Source organism: Xyrauchen texanus, chromosome 28 (genome assembly GCF_025860055.1).
Source record: "Xyrauchen texanus isolate HMW12.3.18 chromosome 28, RBS_HiC_50CHRs, whole genome shotgun sequence".
Classification (NCBI taxonomy): domain Eukaryota; kingdom Metazoa; phylum Chordata; class Actinopteri; order Cypriniformes; family Catostomidae; genus Xyrauchen; species Xyrauchen texanus.
In genome coordinates, this window is record NC_068303.1 from 28,218,588 (window position 1) to 28,229,974 (window position 11,387).

The window sequence follows — 11,387 nt, forward strand, 5'->3', positions numbered from 1 at the left end:
TAAGGTTTCCTCCATGAACGAGAGAGCTCGTCATGGAGGTCATCAAAGAAAGGAAGGGACTGATATAGCGTTCCTTTCCTTTTTTTTTCCTGTCTTCAAAATCTGTCTTCAAGTTTGGAGCATTTGGGGGGGTCTCTTGTTCGCGTGGCCACAGCCCGAGTAACCACCTCGAGTAATTTCTCAGCTGCTTTATTATTGTGCATGGAATATTCTGAGGTTCAGCGTCCCCCTCCTGAACCGAAGAGGCACCGAAGCATGCTTCAGGCTTACTAGAAGGATCAGCTGGATCTGGGGAGATAGTGAGCGATAAGGACGGACCCGTCTCTCGCTCCTCAGCCAGATCTATGCAAGAGCCCCATGATGTAAGAAAGGGCGCTGGCTCTTGGAAGTAAGCAAGACGAGTGCAAAGCATTTTGACTGTTAACAGATTGCAATGCTTGCACCAGCCCTGCCCCAATGCAAGAGCAGCATGCTCTTCCCCCAAACACACAAAACAAAACTGGTGTGTGTCCATTTCAGCCATAGAGCGTAAACATGGGAACACACACCGCTTGCTTTGTTTATCAGTCATTGTTTTTCTTCTTTTTATTTTAAAGAAAAGTGAAAGAGAAAGGTTTCTGCGCACTGCCTAACCATTCTAACTCCTAATAGTGGAAAGTAGAAAATTCTGAGAGTCAATAAGCACAACACACACAGAATCATCTGAAGACAAAAGATCTGACGATGCACCTGTGGCACATCTATTAATAGCCCTGCTACAGGTGAATCCAATGATGTCACCAGCAGAGGCTATAAATCCTAGTCAATTTCATTGACGTGTTGCACACATATTCACAGCTGGTCACTCCTAAAGATGTTCCCAAAGTGCTAAATCAGTGCAGCATCAAAGCATATTTTTTTGATAGGGAACTAAAACAATGTTGCTTTAACTTCATTTTACCCCAGAAAAAAAACTAAAACTAAATATTTGCTTAAAATTCTTATCTTGAAGAAATGAGCTATTAAATTGCCTTATACTACAGGGCTGTTGAATGCTTGATTCTGATTGGTTGAGAACGTTCTAAGGTGTGCAATTATTTTCAGGGAAACCCACGGCTAAAGTAGTTCCAGGCAGGTCTTGACCGCATTACAGTTCCATATCACTTCGCGTAGTCAACTGTAATAACGGAAAATAGGATACAATTCATAACAAGAAGTGACAGCGACAAATCAACTTCAACTTCAAGAGTAAAAAAAATGACAGACTATTTTGATTTTCCGGAAGTAAATTTTAATATTTATGGTGAACATAAACATTTTAACAACTGGGCGACCGCAGTATTGGATAGCTCAGATGAAAAAACAAATAAACGGAAGAGGACATCAAAGGCAGCCGGCAACAACAAAAGACATAAAACAATCAGCGAAGAACAGCTAGACCCGCCCCAAGGGCGAAAAACATGAAGAAAACACCAAAAAAACAACCTCGTTTTTAGTGATGTCTATGCCTATGTTTGTCAGGACTTTCATGTACAGTCATGTTTTTAGTGGTGTCTGGGTTCTGATCTAGTTTGGTTTCTGTTCTGGTTTGGAATCCAGACACTCATGCTCAATGTCTTGTCTTTTGTGAGCACATAACTTTGGGTTCGATCCTCTTGCCATGCGCTCTTCTATCAGTCTTGTGTGTTGTGTAAGTGCACATGGCTGTGTTTGGTCCTTCATCACCATAAGCACTCATGTCCTTTTTTGTCTTGTGTGTTAGCACATGGCTTTGTGTTTGTCTACCTCCTCGATACCCTCATAACTCTCCCTTGTTTAGTCCTTGTTATGTTAATTGTCTTCACCTGTTCCTCATGTGCCCTACCTGTATTTATTGTGCTCCTTTTTCCTCTTATGTTTGTCTGATCGTTTTGTTCTCATTTTCAGTAGGTGTTTTGGTATCGCATAATTCACCTCAATGTTATGTGTTGTATTTGAATTCATCTGACTATCTTCCAACTCCTCATCACCATACTCTGACTTTCATTATGTTTTCTATCTGACTTTCCTTTTCTGTATCTGTGTTCGCTACAACTTGCAAATGCCCTGTGCCCACATTTTCATTCTATGGTACTGTATTCAAACTATTCGTATTCTGCCCAACAACTCCCTGCTCCCTTCTTCAAGGACAAGACCGAATTAAATGGGCTTCTTGTCCAAAACCAAAGCATTCCATCAATCCTTATGTGGCGAAACCACATAATCAAAATGATAAATTCTAAACTTGAAATAAGTTTTAGATCAGGGGTGTCAAACTCGGTTTCTGGAGGGCCAAAGCCCTGCAGAATTTAGTTCCAGCCCTGCTACAAAATGGCTCCTTGTAATCTTCAAGCACTCCAGACGACCTTGATTAGCTGCTTCAGGTGTGCTAAATTAGAGTTGGAGCTATATTCTTCTGGACTGTGGCCCTAAAAGAAACTACATGTTTTAACATTGGCATTTTACAACCCAGCTGCACTTTCTTTATTTGAGATTAATGGTGGAACATTTGACTGCATTATTTTTTATCGCAGGTTGCATGAGGCAAAACTGGCATAAACGATTCTTGAATCAAAACACCATTCGCGACCACTGTATTTGCTTTATCAGTGCTGTCCTGAAAGATCACAAATGCACTGTTCATTCTTGAAGCAGACAGTAAACTCTCATGAACTACCATATTAGCCACAGCAAGACTACATTCCTCCACTGAACATTTACTAGCGGGAATGCTCTTAATTCCATGCTGCCTTGATAAATTGTTACCCTATTGCTCCGGGTCCTGCCATGCCACCCAGCACATGCTGGCTGACGGCACTCCTCATGAGAGATCAAGGCAGAGAATGTAAAGAAATTTAGGGAGAGGCAGAGAGACCCTCTAGTGCTTTCATAACTCATGGTATGTGTTATGAACCCAAATATCTGATGCTGTGATGTACTCCGGTACAAGGGTTTACTTCCATGTGTGAAGAATGGACATCAATTTCCATTATATGACGGTCAAAAGAAAATAAGACATAACTCTCAGTGCTGACACATTAATGATGATGATGAAGATGAAGGGTAAGAGTTGTCAAGAGAGGGTGATAGCAGTTAGAATACTCCCTTCCTGGAAAGTAGGATGTTACATCACAGCATTCCAATGAAGTTACCCTACAGATTCTCGAAGCAGGTCTATTTAACAGGGTTTATATTTTAAATGGTTTCTAATATCTATTTCATGTCCTTTTAAATAATTTTGGTGATTTAATGCACTTTGCAGTCAATAATCACCATAGAAATCATATTGTGGTCAATATGCACCATGTTTCCTTTCAAGACATATTTAAAGTTTTTATTTTACCTTTTTGTTTGTGGTTTTCGAGGATGAGTGTATGTCACACAACTGGTCCATGTGGCATCTGTTTAATCAGGCTAGCATCTACAACTGTTTGTCCACCTAATGTCTGACCAAAAGTGCAGAATTCTGGACAAGCACAACTGTGCAGCAAATGTTTTTGCCCCGGAAATCTCCTTTACTGTGCCTTTGACGTCATATCCATTTTGATCCTCGGCAAATATGCTACATTTGCATAGATGTAAGTGAAATAATGCCATTTGGTCTCAGTACTATTAAAGTTAGAAGTATATTTTTACTACTCAAATGTTTCCCGAAGTTTTACTCGATGTTCCTTTCACGTCACATGCATTCATAGAAGTAAGTGAAAGAACTATTGCACATGCACACAACTATAGTTATTTTAACCTTAGAATGCATATGCAACTTTACCTCCATTAAATGCATATGTGGATCAAATCTAGATGATTATTTCATTATAAAACGACTTCTTTTTCAAGGAGAATTAATTGTAATGACAATATTATTCATATTTTACATTTTTAATTGGTTGATATCTTCTTTATTAAATTCTCTGTGAGTTTCACACATCCAAAATTAAGTAAGACTTTTGGATGGTGGTGTAAAAAAAGGCTGTATTACAGAAATATGGACAATTTCCATGATTGGTAGTGAAATATGAAATGTCTAAACAACTACCAACACAATCATAGTTATATAAGTACAATGGACTAGTTTCAAATATATATATATATTTATAAATAAAACATGTATTATAAGTGCAATTCCAGTGTTAAGTGCATTGAATACCAAAGTAAACACATATGAGTCATATACAGTAGGAACCACAAATGCATTTTAGGGGTAGTGATGCAAACTCTATTAAAATGTTTAAAAAAGAAATTGCAACTCAATATCAAGTGCTTCTGCAATGCCATAGACCTTAAATACTACTGCACAATATGGAAATTTAATAATCCCACTATGGTGAGGACTTGGCTGAATGAATATTAATTAGTTTACGTTCTGGGCATCCACATAAGCATGGTCTACTAAATATTCATGAAATAAGCCAACAGTTTATCTCAGCATTCGAGATGAGAAGCATGATGTTATTAGTATCACATAAGGTCAAAGGTTGTCTTTGTACAACAAATAACATATCCAGAAATTCAGATTCTGTTAATTGAATCCATGTGATTGCATTAGTGTGGCCTGTGATGATGACATAATCATGGAATTCAAAATGCATTGTGGTTATCTAATGTGAAGGCAGGCGACAGTGGTGATCTGTCAGTCATGGGGAGCATGAAGGAATATATCATTTAAATCAATCAGAGATCAACAAACTCTGACTCACTCATCTCCTGTCCTGCGAAAGAGGCCTCCAAAATATTAGCTCATAAACAAGCCTTCAAAAGTCACATAAAACATGCCTGGAGTTTCCTCAAAGCCTCAGATTAGTATTTATTAGTTAGATATCTATTTTCCTGTCTGTTGCTAAGCCTTTAAGTGCATTTAAAAAGCTGTTTGAGTGTGTCACCACAGAGAATTGTTCTCTGGGCCCAGTTTCCTTAAAGAGCAACTAATCTGGCCTGAGATTGGACATTCAGTGAAAACTTGCCTGGATGGAGGTTTAAGGTCTTTAGGTCAGTAGAACAAAAATCGTGTGAAACTTGGACACCATAGTCATATCTAGAGGAGAAGATAGTCGAAGCTCAACACCAACAGATCAGAGAGGAGCAAGTTTGCATGCTGCGATAACCAACACAGTCTGCTGTTCATGTTAGAATGTTCATTCCGGAAATTATAGCTTTAAATTACTTTTTTATTTTTAAGTATATAATTTGTTGTAGTAGAGCAAATTATGCTTTGTTGAATGTTCAAAAGTTTGAAAGCAAGAAGTAGAACAATTGCATAATCTGATGAAGTGCAGATCATTTGTTTTGGTGAGGTCATTCCCTAAGCATTAATCTCTTCAGAATTCTTCACATGTAACAAAAACCAGCTGCATTCATTAGGAAATTGAGCAGTGGAGAACAAGAGAGAAATAAAGAGAATTATGACCGAAAAGATGTTGGCTACAGCTGCATTCAGTGTTAGAAGGTTAGAACAAGGACAGAAGACACTGTGTTGGAGGATTTATGACTGCAGCGAAGCCCTTTATTATAAACAGGAGAGATATAAAACAAAATGATTCATGTTTTGAAGAAGAACTACATACAAGTGCATTTTTTTATTATGAATATTCAGCACTATATCTAATTCACTAATCAAATGTATAAGCAAATTTGTGATATGGACCATGCTAATGCTTTAGTTGAAAAAGTCAGATTTCCTTGTTTCCATTGAAGCACACAAGATTTTCTTTGAAAAATTCTCAAATAATGCTGGTATAACATAGATAATCATGTTTTGCTCTAACTTTGAGGTAGGGCTGGGTGATAAAACAATATTAATATTTATTTATTGTTGATAAATTTCAGTGTAATCGAATCAGGTCCGTCTTGCTAAAAACGCAAGTAGTTCAGAAAAGTTCAGCCAGTTTGGAATTATTACCAGGCTAGCGGCTACATAGCCCTGCTGTGATGGAAGCTGGCAATGAGGCTTGGTAGCCGCTAGCTAGCTATTCGAATATATATATATAAGAACGAGACTGTCTAGTAAGTGTGCATGGCAAAGCATATGCCTAGACCCATGTGATTTTTTACTTTGTTTAGAAAACGCATATACTTCAGAATACGGGAAATATGTCCTTAATACACCCAATGCATCCTCCAAAATATGTCATTCGAAGGCTGAGAAACGAGGCTGCCTTCCAAGTGCCCTCACAATTGAGATGGCCTTCGATGGTGCTTGATGATGTGGCAGCAGAGATATCCAGCCTAACCAGGCTGCAGCCTTCCGATTGAGAAGCATCCTAAGTGTTTCTTCTTGTGAAGTTTATTGGCGGTTGGCAATCCAGCTTGAAATTGGCAAAATTTTTATGAAAATAGGTCACACATACCTGTAGGATTAAATCCTAAACTGAGTATACTTTAAAGGTTGAATATCCTCTGGAGTTTACTTGTCAACAAACAAGTTATGTTTACATTCATTCTTTTGGTCAAACAAACATGTGGAAGGCCTTTTGTCCACCATTAATTGTATGAAATGTATATCGTGATATATATCAGTATTAAACTATATGAAAAACAAATTGTGATAAACTTTTGGCCATATCGCCCACTCCTACTTTGAAGTCCATGCTAACTTGAGTGCATGCTATCATTATAGAAAAACTGGAAACACCAAATATACTAAGAAATTCTGAGATTCATGTACATTTTCATTTGAACCTTTCATTCCACAAATATGATTAGTTAGTTCAAGAAAGAAAAAAGGCAAAATAGAAGCATTCTCACTAGTGGTAAGATTTTTGGATCCCACAGTATGTTTACATTGCCTGCTTCACCATTCTATGGGCATACATTGTCAATACAGCTAGAAAGTCTATTCAGATCTTGCACTATGACAAAAACTTTTAGTATCATATCCTGATCCATTAACCCTTAGAAACTGACAATGTTGATGTTTTATGTTATTAAAAAAGGCAACATTCTATGTGTGACCTCTGTTTCCTGAGCTCCAGGGTCTTTAAACGGCCAGAGAATGGCATGACCACTGGATTTTCCTGGGGACATCTTGGAATGATTATGTGACAGTGCTGACTAAGCTGCTTCCTGAGTCTGTGCAACAGCCGTTTCATCTCATAGCTTCAGGACAACTCCATGCAATACATTTTATTTCCAGCCACTGTCAAATTTAAAATATCATGAGGTATAAATTTGGCCTCCTTGCCATGTTTAAGTAAAATATGTTATAGTCAATCTTAGTGCTGTTATAGCTACAGGTTCAAAAGACAGCATCCTTTTTAAAATATGTATTTGTAATTACAATCCAATGGGACTGCATTTAAAGTACAAAAAATTGTCTAATGGTCATCAACAGATGTAGTCACAACTGTAACCCTAAACCTCACTATGCCATGTCTGCTCTAAAGCTGGTTGTTGGGAAATTCCAAACTAATTAGAAACCTAACTTTCAAGAGCACACACAAACTCACACAGTTTATTACAATAAGAAATTCTTCCCCTTATTAAACATCAGCTGACTCCACCCTGCAGTTTATTGGTTTTAGACCGAGCAAATTAGACATGGTTTATTGGGAAGGCTTGTGTTTAAAGGATGACCTGACTGAGATTCTCTTGGGCCTGTTGCTCTCTATGGTGCTGCTGGACCACCACTTATGCCATGGGAGTTATTTTAACTCCCCCAACCTGCAGTTGTGAAACACAAGAGACTCATGTTTTCGAAAGGGCTTGCTAGAGTGAGTGTTTATGTATGTGTGTTTGCATGTCTGCTGGCATGTAGGAATGTAGGCCCACATTCTCATTTCAGCTCATTGGTCTTCAGTATGGATTTATGACACTTCCTCAAAACGTGGCAATCTCTGTAAAAAGTCAATAAATTGCAAGAGGACCAGAAGGAGCAGGATGTGGAAGTTAATTGGAGTTGAGAAGATTAAGGTAGGATAGAGTATAGAGAGTCATTGTAGAGTATGGTACAGCAGAGTAGATGAGGGGGAAGTAGAGTAGGGTGGAGTAGATTAGAGTAGAATGAGGAAACTTAAAGTAGGGGTAGTAGAGTAGAATAGATTACAGTTTAGAAGAGTAGGGGAAAAGTAGAGTATGGCAGAGCAGAGAAGATTTGAATTTGAGAAAAGTAGAGTAGAATAGAGTACAGTAGAATAAAGTAGGGTAAACGTTGAGTGTGTCAGAGTAGAGTTTAGTGAAGCAAGGTACAGTAGAGTCCAGTAGAATAGAGTTGGGGAAATGTATAGTAGAATAGAGTAGAGGAAAAGCAGAGTAGGGCAAAATAGAATAGAGAAGAGTGGAGTGAATTTGAGTATGGGAAAAGTAGTGTAGGCTAGAATAGAGTACAGTTGAATAGAGTAGGGTATATTATAGCAGAACACAGTTGAGTAGAGTACAGAGCAGAGTAAAGAATAGATGAAAAGTAGAGTAGGCTGGAGTTGAGTAGAATAAAGTATGGGAAAATTAGAGTAGGGTGGAGTAGACTGGAGTAAAATGGGGAAAAGTAAAGTAGGATGAAGTATAGAGTAAAGTACTGGAAGAACAGAGTAAATTACAGTCCAGTAGAGTAGGGAAATTAATAGGGGAAAAGTAGAGTAGGGTGAATTAAAGTATAGAGTCGAATAGAGTACAGTAGAATAGATTAATGGGTTAAAGTACTGTATTACAGAATACTGTTGAGTAGTGTAGTGTAGTGCACTAGTGCAGAGTAGAATAGAGAAAGGGAAAAGTAAAGTAGGGCAGAGTAGAGTAAATTAGAATAAAGTAAGGAAAAGGTAAAGTAGGACAGATTACTTAAAGGTAGTATTTTTTTGTGTTTGTTCTGTGTTTTTAGTTTTAGACCCTCGGTCCACATGCGTGGACACTGTATTTTGGCTTTGCTATATACAACGCATAATTTAAATGAATAAAAACCAACTGAATACTGTTCACAAGAATCTAGACTGTCATTAAAAGGGTTTACTTCTGCCGCACAGAGTCACATAACACAACAGCATGCTGTCAGTTTCAATTGAAACAGGCAGCATGCTGATAAACATAATGTCTACATATGTGGACACTGGCACTGCATTTCCTCAAATTTGAATAACTTTCAACTCATTTAGCTTAATTTTAATATAAATTTTGTTATGTTTAATTCAGTTATTTCCATGCAATACAATTCTATTCATTAACATAAAGAAATGCATTCCTATATATTTACTGTGTATTTTTACACTGAGAATCAGTGCGTTCATCCAAAAGCTGAAAAATTTAGCTTTCTGTATATGGAGTTAGCATGAAAACAAGTTGCATTTTGAACTGTTCTAAGACCAGTGCAGACAGACAGCACACTGGAGGTTAAATAATTCACTAAATAGTGAGCAAGGGAGCATCCTATAGCTTTCTATGCAGCTAAGTGCATTCAATCTTAAAATCAGGCTACAGATGATGTTTGGACCACTCATCATGTTTGGCAGACATGGGAAAAAGGTATCAGTATATAGATTCAGAATTTTATAGTGCTACATTTTATTTTAACATGCTTGCAGTGATTGGATGATGCTGGACATTACTTTGAATAAGAATTATTTATTTAGCTTTACAGAAAATCAGCTGTATAGTCTGTATCTCAAAAACAGGAATTAACCAACACTTCTGGAAACGTACTGTTATAAACAATTAGATGAAAAAAATCTGACTTTCTATAGCTATGTAGTCTTGCTGTCCACATATGTTGACATTCATTTTTAGGAAAATTATTTGCTCTAGAAAAAAAAAATATTAGTATTATTATTTTGCTTGTTTTTTAGGTGATACTTGTTAAAAAAGGTAAATAGAAAATGCACACTGCAGTTATGCTCGTGTCACAGGAGGTCAAAGATTACCTCAACTATCCTTGCCCTGAGATCAAGTTCTTTCCTGTTTTTTTTTTTTTTTAAATCTGACAAAAGTAGAGTAAAACAGTGTTTTGTGTTTGCACTTTAAGGGGATAGATCACTAATTAAATTAAAATTCTGTCATAATTTACTCAATACTCATGTTGTTTTAAACCAATTTGACTGACTTTCTTTCTTCAGTGGAGCACAAAGGGAGATGTTAGGTATTATGTTCCTCTTAGTCCCCATTCACTTTCAAAGCATCTTTTTTTCTTCTTCCATACAATGAAAATGAATGGTGACTGAGTCTATCATTCATAAAGTCTAGTCTACGGCTAGGTCTATGGCTTTATATAACATAATGTTGAATAAATTATTGTAGAATTTTAGAGTGAACTAATCTAAAACTTGTTACACACTGTTTATGCAGCAAGTTATATTTCCTAAAGTGGTTGTATTTACTATGTAATTAGTTTTATGTGAGGGCAGAGGGCAGTTTTGCTTTTGCTTTAAACGTTCACAATTTAAACACATGTTTGTCTTTACCTAAACCTTTCAGTCCTTCTGTGGGCTCATCATCCACTCATCATAGATGTTTCGCCCCACTAATCCTGGAACATCTCCTGATTGTGAGGCAGAGTCAGGGATGTCTCCCTGCCACCACCCCCGCAGCAGGACACCAGATCATTTCCATTGCCTCTCATTCTTGCCTTCCCATCAAAACATATCTCCTTTACAAGTCCTAACATGACGACAAAGTTCAAGACTCCCCCACAGAGAAATCCTCTTCTTGAAGAAAACAAACATCAAATAAATGTCCCTTCTTTTGCTAAATAAAAAAATTACCAAATTAATGCGGATTGGCTTATTGGCTTTCATAATTTTTTTTACATGCTTCATTTTGAGGTGGTTTGAGGATTGCTTGTATAACAAGTGATTATAAAGTCATGCGACATAGTTTGCTGATTAAATTTTTCTGCTCTTTGCAGGCTTTTGTGTACCCACACCACAGACGTTGCACCTTTAATAACAAGCTCCTCTTCATTTTCTTGACCTGTTTGGGAGTCATCCCATTCTGTGTTGATTTCTTTCTCCACTTGGGGTTTTCCTGGGTAAAAAATAATTGAGTTGAGTGAGTGATCATGCTCTAAGCTCTCCTGTCTATGGAGCGCAAATATTGGAAATCCTGCAGAATTCGCGCACACTTCGGAGCTCCAGAGATAGCCCATGCCACAGTCACATGAAACATTTGCATGTCAGATGAGAAGAATATTTTGCATTTTTGAAGCGGCAAACGTTTGGTTACGTATGTTACGAACGTTGTGTCGGAGAAGCGACACTAGGGGTCTCTCTAGAGCGCCGATATCCACCTCTGATCTATGAAAAAAGGCCAATGAGAGTTGGCAGCCGGTATTTGCATGTCCCGCCCCCAGACATACGGGTATTTAAGCGGCGCAAATACGGGAGTTCATTCAGGATTTTTCTGAGGAGCCGAAATGGTCCGCCACAACAGTGGCTCGGTTCAGCGACATGGCGGAGGAAAGACACAACGTGTCGCTC

General features: G+C 37.7%; 1 long non-coding RNA gene across 1 annotated transcript in view; it reads left to right on the forward strand.

Moving 5' to 3' along the window:
- Positions 1–10,679, forward strand: part of LOC127622304 (uncharacterized) — a 37,471-nt gene extending 26,792 nt beyond the window's left edge. The window contains exon 4 of the long non-coding RNA XR_007967961.1: positions 10,387–10,679. This is a non-coding gene — a long non-coding RNA (uncharacterized LOC127622304). The remainder of the gene's footprint in view (positions 1–10,386) is intronic.
- The last annotated feature ends 708 nt before the right edge of the window (positions 10,680–11,387 follow it).